Source organism: Osmia lignaria, unplaced genomic scaffold, assembly GCF_051020975.1.
Source record: "Osmia lignaria lignaria isolate PbOS001 unplaced genomic scaffold, iyOsmLign1 scaffold0001, whole genome shotgun sequence".
Lineage (NCBI taxonomy): Eukaryota > Metazoa > Arthropoda > Insecta > Hymenoptera > Megachilidae > Osmia > Osmia lignaria.
Window position 1 is genome coordinate 4541764 of NW_027478158.1, and position 20819 is coordinate 4562582.

Here is a 20819-nt window from a genome sequence, read left to right on the forward strand (position 1 = left end):
AGATATTTGCAGATTTATCTCAAGGGAAGGGGCCTGACGGACATATTTCGAGATATTTCTTCTTCTTGTTGTTCTTCTTCTGCACAGCTAAGCTGGAAGTGGCATTTGCAGCTCGCAATAGTGCAGAGTTATCTCAAAGAAAGGGGCCACGGTGTTTCTGTATCTCTATTATGTTGGTGCGGCTTCGGAACTTTTAAATATCTTGATATATCTCGAGAACTACGCGTCTGATCAAAAAATATCATAGAGCATAAAAAGTAGGAAACTCAATTCTCTACAAAAAAGTTCTCTTAACATTTTGCAATAGCTCGCTTCGTTTCCGAGATATTTGCAGATTTATCTCAAGGGAAGGGGCCTGACGGACATATTTCGAGATATTTCTTCTTCTTGTTGTTCTTCTTCTGCACAGCTAAGCTGGAAGTGGCATTTGCGGCTCGCACTAGTGCAGAGTTATCTCAAAGAAAGGGGCCACGGTGTTTCTGTATCTCTATTATGTTGGTGCGGCTTCGGAACTTTTAAATATCTCGATATATCTCGAAAACTACGCGTCTGATCGAAAAATATCATACAACATAAAAAGTAGGAAACTTAATTCTCTACAAAAAAGTCTGTTAACATTTTGCCATAGCTCGCTTCGTTTCCGAGATATTTGCAGATTCATCTCAAGGGAATGGGCCTAACGGACATATTTCGAGATATTTCTTCTTCTTGTTGTTCTTCTTCTGCACAGCTAAACTGGAAGTGGCATTTCCAGCTCGCAATAGTGCAGAGTTATCTCAAAGAGAGGGGCCACGGTGTTTCTGTATCTCTATTATGTTGGTGCGGCTTCTTAACTTTTAAATATCCTGATATATCTCGAGAACTACGCATCTGATCAAAAAATATCATAGAACATAAAAAGTAGGAAACTCAATTCTCTACAAAAAAGGTCTCTTAACATTTTGCAATAGCTCGCTTCGTTTCCGAGATATTTGCAGATTTATCTCAAGGGAAGGGGCCTGACGGACATATTTCGAGATATTTCTTCTTCTTGTTGTTCTTCTTCTGCACAGCTAAGCTGGAAGTGGCATTTGCGGCTCGCACTAGTGCAGAGTTATCTCAAAGAAAGGGGCCACGGTGTTTCTGTATCTCTATTATGTTGGTGCGGCTTCGGAACTTTTAAATATCTCGATATATCTCGAAAACTACGCTTCTGATCAAAAAATATCATAGAACATAAATTGTAGGAAACATAATTCTCTACAAAAAACGTCTCTTAACATTTTGCCATAGCTCGCTTCGTTTCCGAGATATTCGCAGATTCAGCTCAAAGGAACTGGCCTGACGGACATATTTCGAGATATTTCTTCTTCTTGTTGTTCTTCCTCTGCACAGCTAAGCTGGAAGTGGCATTTGCAGCTCGCAATAGTGCAGAGTTATCTCAAAGAAAGGGGCCACGGTGTTTCTGTATCTCTATTATGTTGGTGCGGCTTCGGAACTTTTAAATATCTTGATATATCTCGAGAACTACGCATCTGATCAAAAAATATCATAGAACATAAAAAGTAGGCAACTTAATTCTCTACAAAAAAGGTCTCTTATCATTTTGCCATAGCTCTCTTCGTTTCTGAGATATTTGCAGATTTATCTCAAGGTAAGGGGCCTGACGGACATATTTCGAGATATTTCTTCTTCTTGTTGTTCTTCTTCTGCACAGCTAAACTGGAAGTGGCATTTCCAGGTCGCAATAGTGCAGAGTTATCTCAAAGAAAGGAGCCACGGTGTTTCTGTATCTCTATTATGTTGGTGCGGCTTCGGAACTTTTAAATATCTTGATATATCTCGAGAGCTACGCATCTGATCAAAAAATATCATAGAACATAAAACGTAGGAAACTTAATTCTCTACAAAAAAGGTCTCTTAACATTTTGCCATAGCTCGCTTCGTTTCCGAGATATTTGCAGATGTATCTCAAGGGAAGGGGCCTAACGGACATATTTCGAGATATTTCTTCTTCTTGTTGTTCTTCTTCTGCACAGCTAAACTGGAAGTGGCATTTCCAGGTCGCAATAGTGCAGAGTTATCTCAAAGAAAGGAGCCACGGTGTTTCTGTATCTCTATTATGTTGGTGCGGCTTCGGAACTTTTAAATATCTTGATATATCTCGAGAACTACGCGTCTGATCAAAAAATATCATACAAGATAAAAAGTAGGAAACTTAATTCTCTACAAAAAAGGTCTCTTAACATTTTGCCATAGCTCGCTTCGTTTCCGAGATATTTGCAGATTTATCTCAAGGTAAGGGGCCTGACGGACATATTTCGAGATATTTCTTCTTCTTGTTGTTCTTCTTCTGCACAGCTAAGCTGGAAGTGGCATTTGCAGCTCGCAATAGTGCATAGCTATCTGAAAGAAAGGGGCCACGGTGTTTCTGTATCTCTATTATGTTGGTGCGGCTTCGGAACTTTTAAATATCTTGATATATCTCGAGAACTACGCATCTGATCAAAAAATATCATAGAACATAAAAAGTAGGAAACTTAATTCGCTACAAAAAAGGTCTCTTAACATTTTGCCATAGCTCGCTTCGTTTCCGAGATATTTGCAGATTTATCTCAAGGGAAGGGGCCTAACGGACATATTTCGTGATATTTCTTCTTCTTGTTGTTCTTCTTCTGCACAGCTAAGCTGGAAGTGGCATTTGCAGCTCGCAATAGTGCAGAGTTATCTCAAAGAAAGGGGCCACGGTGTTTCTGTATCTCTATTATGTTGGTGCGGCTTCGGAACTTTTAAATATCTCGATATATCTCGAAAACTACGCTTCTGATCAAAAAATATCATAGAACATAAATTGTAGGAAACATAATTCTCTACAAAAAACGTCTGTTATCATTTTGCCATAGCTCTCTTCGTTTCCGAGATATTTGCAGATTTATCTCAAGGGAAGGGGCCTGACGGACATATTTCGAGATATTTCTTCTTCTTGTTGTTCTTCTTCTGCACAGCTAAGCTGGAAGTGGCATTTGCAGCTCGCAATAGTGCAGAGTTATCTCAAAGAAAGGGGCCACGGTGTTTCTGTATCTCTATTATGTTGGTGCGGCTTCGGAACTTTTAAATATCCTGATATATCTCGAGAACTACGCATCTGATCAAAAAATATCATAGAACATAAAAAGTAGGAAACTCAATTCTCTACAAAAAAGGTCTCTTAACATTTTGCAATAGCTCGCTTCGTTTCCGAGATATTTGCAGATTTATCTCAACGGAAGGGGCCTGACGGACATATTTCGAGATATTTCTTCTTCTTGTTGTTCTTCTTCTGCACAGCTAAGCTGGAAGTGGCATTTGCGGCTCGCACTAGTGCAGAGTTATCTCAAAGAAAGGGGCCACGGTGTTTCTGTATCTTTATTATGTTGGTGCGGCTTCGGAACTTTTAAATATCTTGATATATCACGAGAACTACGCATCTGATCAAAAAATACCATAGAACATAAAAAGTAGGAAACTTTATTCTCTACAAATAAGGTCTCTTAACATTTTGCCATAGCTCGCTTCGTTTCCGAGATATTTGCAGATTTATCTCAAGGGAAGGGGCCTGACGGACATATTTCGAGATATTTCTTCTTCTTGTTGTTCTTCTTCTGCACAGCTAAGCTGGAAGTGGCATTTGCAGCTCGCAATAGTGCAGAGTTATCTCAAAGAAAGGGGCCACGGTGTTTCTGTATCTCTATTATGTTGGTGCGGCTTCGGAACTTTTAAATATCTTGATATATCTCGAGAACTACGCGTCTGATCAAAAAATATCATAGAACATAAAAAGTAGGAAACATAATTCTCTACAAAAAAGGTCTCTTAACATTTTGCCATAGCTCGCTTCGTTTCCGAGATATTTGCAGATTTATCTCAAGGGAAGGGGCCTGACGGACATATTTCGAGATATTTCTTCTTCTTGTTGTTCTTCTTCTGCACAGCTAAGCTGGAAGTGGCATTTGCAGCTCGCAATAGTGCAGAGTTATCTCAAAGAAAGGGGCCACGGTGTTTCTGTATCTCTATTATGTTGGTGCGGCTTCGGAACTTTTAAATATCTTGATATATCTCGAGAACTACGCGTCTGATCAAAAAATATCATAGAGCATAAAAAGTAGGAAACTCAATTCTCTACAAAAAAGTTCTCTTAACATTTTGCAATAGCTCGCTTCGTTTCCGAGATATTTGCAGATTTATCTCAAGGGAAGGGGCCTGACGGACATATTTCGAGATATTTCTTCTTCTTGTTGTTCTTCTTCTGCACAGCTAAGCTGGAAGTGGCATTTGCGGCTCGCACTAGTGCAGAGTTATCTCAAAGAAAGGGGCCACGGTGTTTCTGTATCTCTATTATGTTGGTGCGGCTTCGGAACTTTTAAATATCTCGATATATCTCGAAAACTACGCGTCTGATCGAAAAATATCATACAACATAAAAAGTAGGAAACTTAATTCTCTACAAAAAAGTCTGTTAACATTTTGCCATAGCTCGCTTCGTTTCCGAGATATTTGCAGATTCATCTCAAGGGAATGGGCCTAACGGACATATTTCGAGATATTTCTTCTTCTTGTTGTTCTTCTTCTGCACAGCTAAACTGGAAGTGGCATTTCCAGCTCGCAATAGTGCAGAGTTATCTCAAAGAGAGGGGCCACGGTGTTTCTGTATCTCTATTATGTTGGTGCGGCTTCTTAACTTTTAAATATCCTGATATATCTCGAGAACTACGCATCTGATCAAAAAATATCATAGAACATAAAAAGTAGGAAACTCAATTCTCTACAAAAAAGGTCTCTTAACATTTTGCAATAGCTCGCTTCGTTTCCGAGATATTTGCAGATTTATCTCAAGGGAAGGGGCCTGACGGACATATTTCGAGATATTTCTTCTTCTTGTTGTTCTTCTTCTGCACAGCTAAGCTGGAAGTGGCATTTGCGGCTCGCACTAGTGCAGAGTTATCTCAAAGAAAGGGGCCACGGTGTTTCTGTATCTCTATTATGTTGGTGCGGCTTCGGAACTTTTAAATATCTCGATATATCTCGAAAACTACGCTTCTGATCAAAAAATATCATAGAACATAAATTGTAGGAAACATAATTCTCTACAAAAAACGTCTCTTAACATTTTGCCATAGCTCGCTTCGTTTCCGAGATATTCGCAGATTCAGCTCAAAGGAACTGGCCTGACGGACATATTTCGAGATATTTCTTCTTCTTGTTGTTCTTCCTCTGCACAGCTAAGCTGGAAGTGGCATTTGCAGCTCGCAATAGTGCAGAGTTATCTCAAAGAAAGGGGCCACGGTGTTTCTGTATCTCTATTATGTTGGTGCGGCTTCGGAACTTTTAAATATCTTGATATATCTCGAGAACTACGCATCTGATCAAAAAATATCATAGAACATAAAAAGTAGGCAACTTAATTCTCTACAAAAAAGGTCTCTTATCATTTTGCCATAGCTCTCTTCGTTTCCGAGATATTTGCAGATTTATCTCAAGGGAAGGGGCCTGACGGACATATTTCGAGATATTTCTTCTTCTTGTTGTTCTTCTTCTGCACAGCTAAGCTGGAAGTGGCATTTGCAGGTCGCAATAGTGCAGAGTTATCTCAAAGAAAGGAGCCACGGTGTTTCTGTATCTCTATTATGTTGGTGCGGCTTCGGAACTTTTAAATATCTTGATATATCTCGAGAGCTACGCATCTGATCAAAAAATATCATAGAACATAAAACGTAGGAAGCTTAATTCTCTACAAAAAAGGTCTCTTAACATTTTGCCATAGCTCGCTTCGTTTCCGAGATATTTGCAGATGTATCTCAAGGGAAGGGGCCTAACGGACATATTTCGAGATATTTCTTCTTCTTGTTGTTCTTCTTCTGCACAGCTAAACTGGAAGTGGCATTTCCAGGTCGCAATAGTGCAGAGTTATCTCAAAGAAAGGAGCCACGGTGTTTCTGTATCTCTATTATGTTGGTGCGGCTTCGGAACTTTTAAATATCTTGATATATCTCGAGAACTACGCGTCTGATCAAAAAATATCATACAAGATAAAAAGTAGGAAACTTAATTCTCTACAAAAAAGGTCTCTTAACATTTTGCCATAGCTCGCTTCGTTTCCGAGATATTTGCAGATTTATCTCAAGGTAAGGGGCCTGACGGACATATTTCGAGATATTTCTTCTTCTTGTTGTTCTTCTTCTGCACAGCTAAGCTGGAAGTGGCATTTGCAGCTCGCAATAGTGCATAGCTATCTGAAAGAAAGGGGCCACGGTGTTTCTGTATCTCTATTATGTTGGTGCGGCTTCGGAACTTTTAAATATCTTGATATATCTCGAGAACTACGCATCTGATCAAAAAATATCATAGAACATAAAAAGTAGGAAACTTAATTCGCTACAAAAAAGGTCTCTTAACATTTTGCCATAGCTCGCTTCGTTTCCGAGATATTTGCAGATTTATCTCAAGGGAAGGGGCCTAACGGACATATTTCGTGATATTTCTTCTTCTTGTTGTTCTTCTTCTGCACAGCTAAGCTGGAAGTGGCATTTGCAGCTCGCAATAGTGCAGAGTTATCTCAAAGAAAGGGGCCACGGTGTTTCTGTATCTCTATTATGTTGGTGCGGCTTCTTAACTTTTAAATATCCTGATATATCTCGAGAACTACGCATCTGATCAAAAAATATCATAGAACATAAAAAGTAGGAAACTCAATTCTCTACAAAAAAGGTCTCTTAACATTTTGCAATAGCTCGCTTCGTTTCCGAGATATTTGCAGATTTATCTCAAGGGAAGGGGCCTGACGGACATATTTCGAGATATTTCTTCTTCTTGTTGTTCTTCTTCTGCACAGCTAAGCTGGAAGTGGCATTTGCGGCTCGCACTAGTGCAGAGTTATCTCAAAGAAAGGGGCCACGGTGTTTCTGTATCTCTATTATGTTGGTGCGGCTTCGGAACTTTTAAATATCTCGATATATCTCGAAAACTACGCTTCTGATCAAAAAATATCATAGAACATAAATTGTAGGAAACATAATTCTCTACAAAAAACGTCTGTTATCATTTTGCCATAGCTCTCTTCGTTTCCGAGATATTTGCAGATTTATCTCAAGGGAAGGGGCCTGACGGACATATTTCGAGATATTTCTTCTTCTTGTTGTTCTTCTTCTGCACAGCTAAGCTGGAAGTGGCATTTGCAGCTCGCAATAGTGCAGAGTTATCTCAAAGAAAGGGGCCACGGTGTTTCTGTATCTCTATTATGTTGGTGCGGCTTCGGAACTTTTAAATATCCTGATATATCTCGAGAACTACGCATCTGATCAAAAAATATCATAGAACATAAATAGTAGGAAACTCAATTCTCTACAAAAAAGGTCTCTTAACATTTTGCAATAGCTCGCTTCGTTTCCGAGATATTTGCAGATTTATCTCAACGGAAGGGGCCTGACGGACATATTTCGAGATATTTCTTCTTCTTGTTGTTCTTCTTCTGCACAGCTAAGCTGGAAGTGGCATTTGCGGCTCGCACTAGTGCAGAGTTATCTCAAAGAAAGGGGCCACGGTGTTTCTGTATCTTTATTATGTTGGTGCGGCTTCGGAACTTTTAAATATCTTGATATATCACGAGAACTACGCATCTGATCAAAAAATACCATAGAACATAAAAAGTAGGAAACTTTATTCTCTACAAATAAGGTCTCTTAACATTTTGCCATAGCTCGCTTCGTTTCCGAGATATTTGCAGATTTATCTCAAGGGAAGGGGCCTGACGGACATATTTCGAGATATTTCTTCTTCTTGTTGTTCTTCTTCTGCACAGCTAAGCTGGAAGTGGCATTTGCAGCTCGCAATAGTGCAGAGTTATCTCAAAGAAAGGGGCCACGGTGTTTCTGTATCTCTATTATGTTGGTGCGGCTTCGGAACTTTTAAATATCTTGATATATCTCGAGAACTACGCGTCTGATCAAAAAATATCATAGAACATAAAAAGTAGGAAACATAATTCTCTACAAAAAAGGTCTCTTAACATTTTGCCATAGCTCGCTTCGTTTCCGAGATATTTGCAGATTTATCTCAAGGGAAGGGGCCTGACGGACATATTTCGAGATATTTCTTCTTCTTGTTGTTCTTCTTCTGCACAGCTAAGCTGGAAGTGGCATTTGCAGCTCGCAATAGTGCAGAGTTATCTCAAAGAAAGGGGCCACGGTGTTTCTGTATCTCTATTATGTTGGTGCGGCTTCGGAACTTTTAAATATCTTGATATATCTCGAGAACTACGCGTCTGATCAAAAAATATCATAGAGCATAAAAAGTAGGAAACTCAATTCTCTACAAAAAAGTTCTCTTAACATTTTGCAATAGCTCGCTTCGTTTCCGAGATATTTGCAGATTTATCTCAAGGGAAGGGGCCTGACGGACATATTTCGAGATATTTCTTCTTCTTGTTGTTCTTCTTCTGCACAGCTAAGCTGGAAGTGGCATTTGCGGCTCGCACTAGTGCAGAGTTATCTCAAAGAAAGGGGCCACGGTGTTTCTGTATCTCTATTATGTTGGTGCGGCTTCGGAACTTTTAAATATCTTGATATATCTCGAGAACTACGCATCTGATCAAAAAATATCATAGAACATAAAAAGTAGGCAACTTAATTCTCTACAAAAAAGGTCTCTTATCATTTTGCCATAGCTCTCTTCGTTTCCGAGATATTTGCAGATTTATCTCAAGGGAAGGGGCCTGACGGACATATTTCGAGATATTTCTTCTTCTTGTTGTTCTTCTTCTGCACAGCTAAGCTGGAAGTGGCATTTGCAGCTCGCAATAGTGCAGAGTTATCTCAAAGAAAGGGGCCACGGTGTTTCTGTATCTCTATTATGTTGGTGCGGCTTCGGAACTTTTAAATATCTTGATATATCTCGAGAACTACGCATCTGATCAGAAAATATCATACAAGATAAAAAGTAGGAAACTTAATTCTCTACAAAAAAGGTTTCTTAACATTTTCCCATAGCTGGCATCGTTTCCGAGATATTTGCAGATTTATCTCAAGGGAAGGGGCCTGACGGACATATTCCGAGATATTTCTTCTTCTTGTTGTTCCTCTTCTGCACAGCTAAGCTGGAAGTGGCATTTGCAGCTCGCAATAGTGCAGAGTTATCTCAAAGAAAGAGGCCACGGTGTTTCTGCACCTCTATTATGTTGGTGCAGCTTCGGAACTTTTAAATATCTTGATATATCTCGAGAACTACGCATCTGATCAAAAAATATCATAGAACATAAAAAGTAGGAAACTTAATTGTCTACAAATAAGGTCTCTTAACATTTTGGCATAGCTCGCTTCTTTCCGAGATACTTGCCGATTTATCTCAAGGGAAGGGGCCTGACGGACATATTTCGAGATATTTCTTCTTCTTGTTGTTCTTCTTCTGCACAGCTAAGCTGGAAGTGGCATTTGCAGCGCGCAATAGTGCAGAGTTATCTCAAAGAAAGGGGCCACGGTGTTTCTGTATCTCTATTATGTTGGTGCGGCTTCGGAACTTTTAAATATCTTGATATATCTCGAGAACTACGCATCTGTTCAAAAAATATCATACAACATAAAAAGTAGGAATCCTAATTTTCTACAAAAAAGGTCTCTTAACATTTTGCCGTAGCTCGCTTCGTTTCCGAGATATTTGCAGATTTATCTCAAGGGAAGGGGCCTGACGGACATATTTCCAGATATTTCTTCTTCTTGTTGTTCTTCTTCTGCGCAGCTAAGCTGGAAGTGGCATTTGCAGCTCGCAATACTGCAGAGTTATCTCAAAGAAAGGGGCCACGGTGTTTCTGTATCTCTATTATGTTGGTGCGGCTTCGGAACTTTTAAATATCTTGATATATCTCGAGAACTACGCATCTGATTAAAAAATATCATAGAACATAAAAAGTAGGAAACTTAATTCTCTATAAAAAAGGTCTCTTAACGTTTTGCAATAGCTCGCTTCGTTTCCGAGATATTTGCAGATTTATCTCAAGGGAAGGGTCCTGACGGACATATTTCGAGATATTTCTTCTTCTTGTTGTTCTTCTTCTGCACAGCTAAGCTGGAAGTGGCATTTGCAGCTCGCAATAGTGCAGAGTTATCTCAAAGAAAGGGGCCACGGTGTTTCTGTATCCCTATTATGTTGGTGCGGCTTCGGAACTTTTAAATATCTTGATATATCTCGAGAACTACGCATCTGATCAAAAAATATCGTAGAACATAAAAAGTAGGAAACTTAATTCTCTACAAATAAGGTCTCTTAACATTTTGCCATAGCTCGCTTGGTTTCCGAGATATTTGCAGATTTATCTCAAGGGAAGGGGCCTGAGGGACATATTTCGAGATATTTCTTCTTCTTGTTGTTCTTCTTCTGCACAGCTAAGCTGGAAGTGGCATTTGCAGCTCGCAATAGTGCAGAGTTATCTCAAAGAGAGGGGCCACGGTGTTTCTGTATCTCTATCATGTTGGTGCGGCTTCGGAACTTTTAAATATCTTGATATATCTCGAGAACTACGAATCTGGTCAGAAAATATCATAGAAGATAAAAAGTAGGAAACTTAATTCTCTACAAAAAAGGTCTCTTAACATTTTGCCATAGCTCGCTTCGTTTCCGAGATATTTGCAGATTTATCTCAAGGTAAGGGGCCTGACGGACATATTTCGAGATATTTCTTCTTCTTGTTGTTCTTCTTCTGCACAGCTAAGCTGGAAGTGGCATTTGCAGCTCGCAATAGTGCATAGTTATCTGAAAGAAAGGGGCCACGGTGTTTCTGTATCTCTATTATGTTGGTGCGGCTTCGGAACTTTTAAATATCTCGATATATCTCGAAAACTACGCTTCTGATCAAAAAATATCATAGAACATAAATTGTAGGAAACATAATTCTCTACAAAAAAGGTCTCTTAACATTTTGCCATAGCTCGCTTTGTTTCCGAGATATTTGCAGATATATCTCAAGGGAAGGGGCCTGACGGACATATTTCGAGATATTTCTTCTTCTGCACAGCTAAGCTGGAAGTGGCATTTACAGCTCGCAATAGTGCAGAGTTATCTCAAAGAAAGGGGCCACGGTGTTTCTGTATCTCTATTATGTTGGTGCGGCTTCGGAACTTTTAAATATCTTGATATATCTCGAGAACTACGCATCTGATCAAAAAATATCATAGAAGATAAAGAGTAGGAAACTTAATCCTCTACAAAAAAGGTTTCTTAACATTTTCCCATAGCTGGCATCGTTTCCGAGATATTTGCAGATTTATCTCAAGGGAAGGGGCCTGACGGACATATTCCGAGATATTTCTTCTTCTTGTTGTTCCTCTTCTGCACAGCTAAGCTGGAAGTGGCATTTGCAGCTCGCAATAGTGCAGAGTTATCTCAAAGAAAGAGGCCACGGTGTTTCTGCACCTCTATTATGTTGGTGCAGCTTCGGAACTTTTAAATATCTTGATATATCTCGAGAACTACGCATCTGATCAAAAAATATCATAGAACATAAAAAGTAGGAAACTTAATTGTCTACAAATAAGGTCTCTTAACATTTTGGCATAGCTCGCTTCGTTTCCGAGATATTTGCAGATTTATCTCAAGGGAAGGGGCCTGACGGACATATTTCGAGATATTTCTTCTTCTTGTTGTTCTTCTTCTGCACAGCTAAGCTGGAAGTGGCATTTGCAGCTCGCAATAGTGCAGAGTTATCGCAAAGAAAGGGGCCACGGTGTTTCTGTATCTCTATTATGTTGGTGCGGCTTCGGAAATTTTAAATATCTTGATATATCTCGAGAACTACGCATCTGATCGAAAAATATCATAGAACATAAAAAGTAGGAAACTTAATTCGCTACGAAAAAGGTCTCTTAACATTTTGCCATAGCTCGCTTCGTTTCCGAGATATTTGCAGATTTATCTCAAGGGAAGGGTCCTGATGGACATATTTCGAGATATTTCTTCTTCTTTTTGTTCTTCTTCTGCACAGCTAAACTGGAAGTGGCATTTCCAGCTCGCAATCGTGCAGAGTAATCTCAAAGAAAGGGGCCACGGTGTTTCTGTATCTCTATTATGTTGGTGCGGCTTCGGAACTTTTAAATATCTTGATATATCTCGAGAACTACGCCTCTGATCGAAAAATATCATAGAACATAAAAAGTAGGAAACATAATTCTCTACAAAAAAGGTCTCTTAACGTTTTGCAATAGCTCGCTTCGTTTCCGAGATATTTGCAGATTTATCTCAAGGGAAGGGGCCTGACGGACATATTTCCAGATATTTCTTCTTCTTGTTGTTCTTCTCCTGCACAGCTAAGCTGGAAGTGGCATTTGTAGCTCGCAATGGTGCAGAGTTATCTCAAAGAAAGGGGCCACGGTGTTTCTGTATCTCTATTATGTTGGTGCGGCTTCGGAACTTTTAAATATCTCGATATATCTCGAAAACTACGCTTCTGATCAAAAAATATCAGAGAACGTAAATTGTAGGAAACATAATTCTCTACAAAAAAGGTCTCTTAACATTTTGCCATAGCTCGCTTCGTTTCCGAGATATTTGCAGATTTATCCCAAGGGAAGGGGCCTGACGGACATATTTCGAGATATTTCTTCTTCTTGTTGTTCTTCTTCTGCACAGCTAAGCTGGAAGTGCCATTTGCAGCGCGCAATAGTGCAGAGTTATCTCAAAGAAAGGGGCCACGGTGTTTCTGTATCTCTATTATGTTGGTGCGGCTTCGGAACTTTTAAATATCTTGATATATCTCGAGAACTACGCATCTGTTCAAAAAATATCATACAACATAAAAAGTAGGAATCCTAATTTTCTACAAAAAAGGTCTCTTAACATTTTGCCGTAGCTCGCTTCGTTTCCGAGATATTTGCAGATTTATCTCAAGGGAAGGGGCCTGACGGACATATTTCCAGATATTTCTTCTTCTTGTTGTTCTTCTTCTGCGCAGCTAAGCTGGAAGTGGCATTTGCAGCTCGCAATAGTGCAGAGTTATCTCAAAGAAAGGGGCCACGGTGTTTCTGTATCTCTATTATGTTGGTGCGGCTTCGGAACTTTTAAATATCTTGATATATCTCGAGAACTACGCATCTGATTAAAAAATATCATAGAACATAAAAAGTAGGAAACTTAATTCTCTATAAAAAAGGTCTCTTAACGTTTTGCAATAGCTCGCTTCGTTTCCGAGATATTTGCAGATTTATCTCAAGGGAAGGGTCCTGACGGACATATTTCGAGATATTTCTTCTTCTTGTTGTTCTTCTTCTGCACAGCTAAGCTGGAAGTGGCATTTGCAGCTCGCAATAGTGCAGAGTTATCTCAAAGAAAGGGGCCACGGTGTTTCTGTATCCCTATTATGTTGGTGCGGCTTCGGAACTTTTAAATATCTTGATATATCTCGAGAACTACGCATCTGATCAAAAAATATCGTAGAACATAAAAAGTAGGAAACTTAATTCTCTACAAATAAGGTCTCTTAACATTTTGCCATAGCTCGCTTGGTTTCCGAGATATTTGCAGATTTATCTCAAGGGAAGGGGCCTGAGGGACATATTTCGAGATATTTCTTCTTCTTGTTGTTCTTCTTCTGCACAGCTAAGCTGGAAGTGGCATTTGCAGGTCGCAATAGTGCAGAGTTATCTCAAAGAAAGGGGCCACGGTGTTTCTGTATCTCTATTATGTTGGAGCGGCTTCGGAACTTTTAAATATCTCGATATATCTCGAAAACTACGCTTCTGATCAAAAAATATCGGAGAACGTAAATTGTAGGAAACATAATTCTCTACAAAAAAGGTCTCTTAACATTTTGCCATAGCTCGCTTCGTTTCCGAGATATTTGCAGATTTATCTCAAGGGAAGGGGCCTGACGGACATATTTCGAGATATTTCTTCTTCTTGTTGTTCTTCTTCTGCACAGCTAAGCTGGAAGTGGCATTTGCAGCGCGCAATAGTGCAGAGTTATCTCAAAGAAAGGGGCCACGGTGTTTCAGTATCTCTATTATGTTAGTGCGGCTTCGGAACTTTTAAATATCTTGATATATCTCGAGAACTACGCATCTGGTCAAAAAATATCATAGAACATAAAAAGTAGGAATCCTAATTTTCTACAAAAAAGGTCTCTTAACATTTTGCCGTAGCTCGCTTCGTTTCCGAGATATTTGCAGATTTATCTCTAGGGAAGGGGCCTGACGGACATATTTCCAGATATTTCTTCTTCTTGTTGTTCCTCTTCTGCACAGCTAAGCTGGAAGTGGCATTTGCAGCTCGCAATAGTGCAGAGTTATCTCAAAGAAAGGGGCCACGGTGTTTCTGTATCTCTATTATGTTGGTGCGGCTTCGGAACTTTTAAATATCTCGATATATCTCGAAAACTACGCTTCTGATCAAAAAATATCAGAGAACGTAAATTGTAGGAAACATAATTCTCTACAAAAAAGGTCTCTTAAGATTTTGCCATAGCTCGCTTCGTTTCCGAGATATTTGCAGATTTATCTCAAGGGAAGGGGCCTGACGGACATATTTCGAGATATTTCTTCTTCTTGTTGTTCTTCTTCTGCACAGCTAAGCTGGAAGTGGCATTTGCAGCTCGCAATAGTTCAGAGTTATCTCAAAGAAAGGGGCCACGGTGTTTCTGTATCTCTATTATGTTGGTGCGGCTTCGGAACTTTTAAATATCTTGATATATCTCGAGAACTACGCATCTGATCAAAAAATATCGTAGAACATAAAAAGTAGGAAACTTAATTCTCTACAAATAAGGTCTCTTAACATTTTGCCATAGCTCGCTTGGTTTCCGAGATATTTGCAGATTTATCTCAAGGGAAGGGGCCTGAGGGACATATTTCGAGATATTTCTTCTTCTTGTTGTTCTTCTTCTGCACAGCTAAGCTGGAAGTGGCATTTGCAGCTCGCAATAGTGCAGAGTTACCTCAAAGAAAGGGGCCACGGTGTTTCTGTATCTCTATTATGTTGGTGCCGCTTCGGAACTTTTAAATATCTGGATATATCTCGAGAACTACGCATCTGATCAAAAAATATCATAGAACATAAAAAGTAGGAAACTTAATTCTCTACAAGAAAGGTCTCTTAACATTTTGCCATAGCTCGCTTCGTTTCCGAGATATTTGCAGATTTATCTCAAGGGAAGGGGCCTGACGGACATATTTCGAGATATTTCTTCTTCTTGTTGTTCTTCTTCTGCACAGCTAAGCTGGAAGTGGCATTTGCAGCTCGCAGTAGTGCAGAGTTATCTCAAAGAAAGCGGCCACGGTGTTTCTGTATCTCTATTATGTTAGTGCGGCTTCGGAACTTTTAAATATCTTGATATATCTCGAGAACTACGCATCTGATCAAAAAATATCATAGAACATAAAAAGTAGGAAACTTAATTCTCTACAAAAAAGGTCTCTCAACATTTTGCCATAGCTCGCTTCGTTTCCGAGATATTTGCAGATTTATCTCAAGGGAAGGGGCCTGACGGACATATTTCGAGATATTTCTTCTTCTTGTTGTTCTTCTTCTGCACAGCTAAGCTGGAAGTGGCATTTGCAGCGCGCAATAGTGCAGAGTTATCTCAAAGAAAGGGGCCACGGTGTTTCTGTATCTCTATTATGTTAGTGCGGCTTCGGAACTTTTAAATATCTTGATATATCTCGAGAACTACGCATCTGATCAAAAAATATCATAGAACATAAAAAGTAGGAAACTTAATTCTCTACAAAAAAGGTCTCTTAACATTTTGCCATAGCTCGCTTCGTTTCCGAGATATTTGCAGATTTATCTCAAGGGAAGGGGCCTGACGGACATATTTCGAGATATTTCTTCTTCTTGTTGTTCTTCTTCTGCACAGCTAAGCTGGAAGTGGCATTTGCAGCGCGCAACAGTGCAGAGTTATCTCAAAGAAAGGGGCCACGGTGTTTCTGTATCTCTATTATGTTAGTGCGGCTTCGGAACTTTTAAATATCTTGATATATCTCGAGAACTACGCATCTGTTCAAAAAATATCATAGAACATAAAAAGTAGGAATCCTAATTTTCTACAAAAAAGGTCTCTTAACATTTTGCCGTAGCTCGCTTCGTTTCCGAGATATTTGCAGATTTATCTCAAGGGAAGGGGCCTGACGGACATATTTCCAGATATTTCTTCTTCTTGTTGTTCTTCTTCTGCACAGCTAAGCTGGAAGTGGCATTTGCAGGTCGCAATAGTGCAGAGTTATCTCAAAGAAAGGGGCCACGGTGTTTCTGTATCTCTATTATGTTGGTGCGGCTTCGGAACTTTTAAATATCTCGATATATATAGAAAACTACGCTTCTGATCAAAAAATATCAGAGAACGTAAATTGTAGGAAACATAATTCTCTACAAAAAAGGTCTCTTAACATTTTGCCATAGCTCGCTTCGTTTCCGAGATATTTGCAGATTTATCTCAAGGGAAGGGGCCTGACGGACATATTTCGAGATATTTCTTCTTCTTGTTGTTCTTCTTCTGCACAGCTAAGCTGGAAGTGGCATTTGCAGCTCGCAATAGTGCAGAGTTATCTCAAAGAAAGGGGCCACGGTGTTTCTGTATCTCTATTATGTTGGTGCGGCTTCGGAACTTTTAAATATCTTGATATATCTCGAGAACTACGCATCTGATCAAAAAATATCGTAGAACATAAAAAGTAGGAAACTTAATTCTCTACAAATGAGGTCTCTCAACATTTTGCCATAGCTCGCTTGGTTTCCGAGATATTTGCAGATTTATCTCAAGGGAAGGGGCCTGAGGGACATATTTCGAGACATTTCTTCTTCTTGTTGTTCTTCTTCTGCACAGCTAAGCTGGAAGTGGCATTTGCAGCTCGCAATAGTGCAGAGTTACCTCAATGAAAGGGGCCACGGTGTTTTTGTATCTCTATTATGTTGGTGCCGCTTCGGAACTTTTAAATATCTGGATATATCTCGAGAACTACGCATCTGATCAAAAAATATCATAGAACATAAAAAGTAGGAAACTGAATTCTCTACAAAAAAGGTCTCTTAACATTTTGCCATAGCTCGCTTCGTTTCCGAGATATTTGCAGATTTATCTCAAGGGAAGGGGCCTGACGGACATATTTCGAGATATTTCTTCATCTTGTTGTTCTTCTTCTGCACAGCTAAGCTGGAAGTGGCATTTGCAGCGCGCAATAGTGCAGAGTTATCTCAAAGAAAGGGGCCACGGTGTTTCTGTATCTCTATTATGTTGGTGCGGCTTCGGAACTTTTAAATATCTTGATATATCTCGAGAACTACGCATCTGATCAAAAAATATCGTAGAACATAAAAAGTAGGAAACTTAATTCTCTACAAATAAGGTCTCTTAACATTTTGCCATAGCTCGCTTGGTTTCCGAGATATTTGCAGATTTATCTCAAGGGAAGGGGCCTGACGGACATATTTCCAGATATTTCTTCTTCTTGTTGTTCTTCTTCTGCACAGCTAAGCTGGAAGTGGCATTTGCAGCTCGCAATAGTGCAGAGTTATCTCAAAGAAAGGGGCCACGGTGTTTCTGTATCTCTATTATGTTGGTGCGGCTTCGGAACTTTTAAATATCTTGATATATCTCGAGAACTACGCATCTGATCAAAAAATATCATAGAACCTAAAAAGTAGGAAACCTAATTTTCTACAAAAAAGGTCGCTTAACATTTTGCCGTAGCTCGCTTCGTTTCCGAGATATTTGCAGATTTATCTCAAGGGAAGGGGCCTGACGGACATATTTCGAGATATTTCTTCTTCTTGTTGTTCTTCTTCTGCACAGCTAAGCTGGAAGTGGCATTTGCAGCGCGCAATAGTGCAGAGTTATCTCAAAGAAAGGGGCCACGGTGTTTTTGTATCTCTATTATGTTGGTGCGGCTTCGGAACTTTTAAATATCTTGATATATCTCGAGAACTACGCATCTGATCAAAAAATATCATAGAACATAAAAAGTAGGAAACTTAATTCTCTACAAAAAAGGTCTCTTAACATTTTCCCATAGCTGGCATTGTTTCCGAGATATTTGCAGATTTAGCTCAAGGGAAGGGGCCTGACGGACATATTCCGAGATATTTCTTCTTCTTGTTGTTCCTCTTCTGCACAGCTAAGCTGGAAGTGGCATTTGCAGCTCGCAATAGTGCAGAGTTATCTCAAAGAAAGGGGCCACGGTGTTTCTGTATCTCTATTATGTTGGTGCGGCTTCGGAACTTTTAAATATCTTGATATATCTCGAGAACTGCGCATCTGATCAAAAAATATCATAGAACATAAAAAGTAGGAAACTTAATTCTCTACAAAAAAGGTCTCTTAACATTTTGCCATAGCTCGCTTTGTTTCCGAGATATTTGCAGATTTATCTCAAGGGAAGGGGCCTGACGGACATATTTCGAGATATTTCTTCTTCTTGTTGTTCTTCTTCTGCACAGCTAAGCTGGAAGTGGCATTTGCGGCTCGCACTAGTGCAGAGTTATCTCAAAGAAAAGGGCCACGGTGTTTCTGTATCTCTATTATGTTGGTGCGGCTTCGGAACTTTTAAATATCTTGATATATCTCGAGAACTACGCATCTGATCAAAAAATATCGTAGAACATAAAAAGTAGGAAACCTAATTCTCTACAAAAAAGGTCTCTTAACATTTTGCCATAGCTCGCTTCGTTTCCGAGATATTTGCAGATTTATCTCAAGGGAAGGGGCCTGACGGACATATTTCGAGATATTTCTTCTTCTTGTTGTTCTTCTTCTGCACAGCTAAGCTGGAAGTGGCATTTGCGGCTCGCACTAGTGCAGAGTTATCTCAAAGAAAGGGGCCACGGTGTTTCTGTATCTCTATTATGTTGGTGCGGCTTCGGAACTTTTAAATATCTTGATATATCTCGAGAACTAGGCATCTGATCAAAAAATATCATAGAACATAAAAAGTAGGAAACTTAATTCTCTACAAAAAAGGTCTCTTAACATTTTGCCATAGCTAGCTTCGTTTCCGAGATATTTGCAGATTTATCTCAAGGGAAGGGGCCTGACGGACATATTTCGAGATATTTCTTCTTCTTGTTGTTCTTCTTCTGCACAGCTAAGCTGGAAGTGGCATTTGCAGCTCGCAACAGTGCAGAGTTATCTCAAAGAAAGGGGCCACGGTGTTTCTGTATCTCTATTATGTTGGTGCGGCTTCGGAACTTTTAAATATCTTGATATATCTCGAGAACTACGCATCTGATCAAAAAATATCGTAGAACATAAAAAGTAGGAAACTTAATTCTCTACAAATAAGGTCTCTCAACATTTTGCCATAGCTCGCTTGGTTTCCGAGATATTTGCAGATTTATCTCAAGGGAAGGGGCCTGAGGGACATATTTCGAGACATTTCTTCTTCTTGTTGTTCTTCTTCTGCACAGCTAAGCTGGAAGTGGCATTTGCAGCTCGCAATAGTGCAGAGTTACCTCAAAGAAAGGGGCCACGGTGTTTCTGTATCTCTATTATGTTGGTGCCGCTTCGGAACTTTTAAATATCTTGATATATCTCGAGAACTACGCATCTGATCAAAAAATATCGTAGAACATAAAAAGTAGGAAACTTAATTCTCTACAAATAAGGTCTCTTAACATTTTGCCATAGCTCGCTTGGTTTCCGAGATATTTGCAGATTTATCTCAAGGGAAGGGGCCTGACGGACATATTTCCAGATATTTCTTCTTCTTGTTGTTCTTCTTCTGCACAGCTAAGCTGGAAGTGGCATTTGCAGCTCGCGATATTGCAGAGTTATCTCAAAGAAAGGGGCCACGGTGTTTCTGTATCTCTATTATGTTGGTGCGGCTTCGGAACTTTTAAATATCTTGATATATCTCGAGAACTACGCATCTGATCAAAAAATATCATAGAACATAAAAAGTAGGAAACCTAATTTTCTACAAAAAAGGTCGCTTAACGTTTTGCAATAGCTCGCTTCGTTTCCGAGATATTTGCAGATTTATCTCAAGGGAAGGGTCCTGACGGACATATTTCGAGATATTTCTTCTTCTTGTTGTTCTTCTTCTGCACAGCTAAACTGGAAGTGGCATTTCCAACTCGCAATAGTGCAGAGTTATCCCAAAGAAAGGGGCCACGATGTTTCTGTATCTCTATTATGTTGGTGCGGCTTCGGAACTTTTAAATATCTCGATATATCTCGAAAACTACGCATCTGATCAAAAAATATCATACAACATAAAAAGTAGGAAACATAATTCTCTACAAAAAAGGTCTCTTAACATTTTCCCATAGCTGGCATCGTTTCCGAGATATTTGCAGATTTAGCTCAAGGGAAGGGGCCTGACGACATATTCCGAGATATTTCTTCTTCTTGTTGTTCCTCTTCTGCACAGCTAAGCTGGAAGTGGCATTTGCAGGTCGCAATAGTGCAGAGTTATCTCAAAGAAAGGGGCCACGGTGTTTCTGTATCTCTATTATGTTGGTGCGGCTTCGGAACTTTTAAATATCTCGATATATCTCGAAAACTACGCTTCTGATCAAAAAATATCAGAGAACGTAAATTGTAGAAAACATAATTCTCTACAAAAAAGGTCTCTTAACATTTTGCCATAGCTCGCTTCGTTTCCGAGATATTTGCAGATTTATCTCAAGGGAAGGGGCCTGACGGACATATTTCGAGATATTTCTTCTTCTTGTTGTTCTTCTTCTGCACAGCTAAGCTGGAAGTGGCATTTGCAGCTCGCAATAGTGCAGAGTTATCTCAAAGAAAGGGGCCACGGTGTTTCTGTATCTCTATTATGTTGGTGCGGCTTCGGAACTTTTAAATATCTTGATATATCTCGAGAACTACGCATCTG